The sequence below is a fragment of the Sinocyclocheilus grahami genome, unplaced genomic scaffold, assembly GCF_001515645.1.
Source record: "Sinocyclocheilus grahami isolate Dianchi unplaced genomic scaffold, SAMN03320097.WGS_v1.1 scaffold553.1, whole genome shotgun sequence".
Lineage (NCBI taxonomy): Eukaryota > Metazoa > Chordata > Actinopteri > Cypriniformes > Cyprinidae > Sinocyclocheilus > Sinocyclocheilus grahami.
Window position 1 is genome coordinate 575,024 of NW_015505732.1, and position 2,508 is coordinate 577,531.

Here is a 2,508-nt window from a genome sequence, read left to right on the forward strand (position 1 = left end):
ACGCGTGTGTGTGTGTGTGTGTGTGTGTGTGTGTGTGTGTGTGTGTGTGTGTGTGTGTGTGTGTGTGTAACACCAAAATGCGTCCTGGCACTTCCACTGTGTCCCATATTCCAACACTCATATAAAGTGTCCCTTTAAAGGTTAGCTCATTCTTTCAATTCATATGTATTCAGAGTGAGCCTGACTATCACTGTCTTCATTTCCAAGGCATTTTTACTGTTTGGTTTAAAATGACGGAGTAGCCTAGGCTATTTGAAGAGCAAGTAATGTGGCTGTATTTATTTATGGATTTTTAATGCGACTAAGCCACTAATAAAATGTTGGTCGACCAAGCCATTAGTCGACTATTAGGGGGCAGCCCTAGATAACAATGAATCATTACAATATTTCAAGAAACCAGTAATTTTATGGCTGCAACTAAAGTATAGAGCATATTTAATCTAGAAAATAAAACAAAACAAAGGTAAGTCCAAAGGTTGGTTCATTTTTTGAGCATTAAACTGTTCCTGCCTATAGTAGCACATAGTTATCTCATAGTCACTGCCAACTTTTTATGTAATGTCTTAAACTAGAGCTAGTGAATTCAATATTAATTTCATATCTGAATGTACCAAACACATAAATGTTTTCTTCTCAGCAACAATGCAATTCTACAGACTTGACAGGTTTTCCTGAGACTTTTTCCTCTAATGTCTGAGTTAAAGTGTTAAGTGTGCGACTGTGTGTCAGTACGTTTACATGGACAACAATACTCCGATTTTAATACGATTAAGACAATACTCTGATTAAGAATCTACCATGTAAACAGAGATTTTTGATTACCTTAATCTGGCTAAAGTCATAATCGAAGTAAACACTAATCGAATTAAGACATGTGGAGTATTCCTATTTTAGTCGTGCAGTAAAGACACTCTCAAAATTTAAGTTGGACATCTCTTCACAATGCACATTCTGTAATACTAATTTGGAAACAATATCACACTTATTTTTTGAATGTGAGTATGCAAAGGATTTTTGGAAAGAAATATCTTGGCTTGTTTTCTCAGCTTACAACAAACTTTTTAGTTTTGAGGTAATTAATGCACTATTTTTAATTTGGGAATCAGGATCAAAGGAGCTGGATGATATCTTAAAACTGCTAACTCTTTGTGGCCTATTTCATCTTCACAAATGTAAAGTTACTGATTGTATGCCCAATTTTAGGATTTTTTTGTATTGATTTGAAATTATTTTATGAATCTCTCTGCTCATCATTTAATAAGAAAGCTGCTAAAACTACTGTACTGATGGAAAAATATTGACTTTGATGTAAGGGTTACCTCCTGTGTATTCTTTGAAGTTGACATTTTATGTGTAATTTTCCATTTAAGTTATTTTTTATTTTAATTAATTTAGGATTTATTTATTTAAAAAAAAAAAGATGTTTAACTTTTAATTTATTTGTTTTTGTTCTGTTTATATTTTATTGCTATGACTGTATCCCCTGTGAATGTTATATCTTCAAAAAAAAAACACAATGCCATCGTTGGTTTGCATGTATAGCATTAGCTTTCAGTAAATTAAAAATGAAACTGTATATGGCATCATAATGAAGATGAACTATATGTTTATATGTGAAAAAAAAATATTATTAAAGAAGAATGATTGAACAAACGAAGTAAATCCAGATACACAAAATATAAGAGCAATCTTAAACTCTAGAACAGTGTCACGAATTTGGTCCATGGACTTCCGTTTATTCACCACCAGAGGTCACCCTTTCCATTTCATTGACTCTAACTTGTGAATGATGGGATATGTAGTCCGGGGTGCTATGCAACAGTTTGTGTTGTGCGAGAGTCAATTAAATGGAAAGGGTGACCTCTGGTGGTGAATAAACGGAAGTCCATGGACCAAATTCGTGACAGAAATCTTCCCGAGTCGAGTCTAGTCACAGTTGTTCTTCCTGAGTTCAGTCAAGTCACGGTTGATCATCATGAGTTTGGTCTAGTCACAGTTGATCGTCATGAGTCAAGTCAAGTTACAGTTCATTATCATGAGTCTAGTCAGGTCACAACAGATCTTCATGAGTCAAGTCTAGTGACAGCTAATCTTCCTGAGTCAGGTCAAGTCACAGCTAATCTTCCTGAGTCAAGTCAAGTCACAGCTGATATTCATGAGTCTAGTCAGGTCACAACAGATCTTCATGAGTCAAGTCTAGTGACAGCTAATCTTCCTGAGTCAGGTCAAGTCACAGCTAATCTTCCGGAGTCAAGTCAAGTCACAGCTAATCTTCCTGAGTCAAGTCAAGTCACAGCTGATATTCATGAGTCTAGTCAGGTCACAACAGATCTTCATGAGTCAAGTCTAGTGACAGCTAATCTTCCTGAGTCAGGTCAAGTCACAGCTAATCTTCCTGAGTCAAGTCAAGTCACAGCTAATCTTCCTGAGTCAAGTCAAGTCACAGCTAATCTTCCTGAGTCAAGTCAAGTCACAGCTAATCTTCCTGAGTCAAGTCAAGTCACAGCT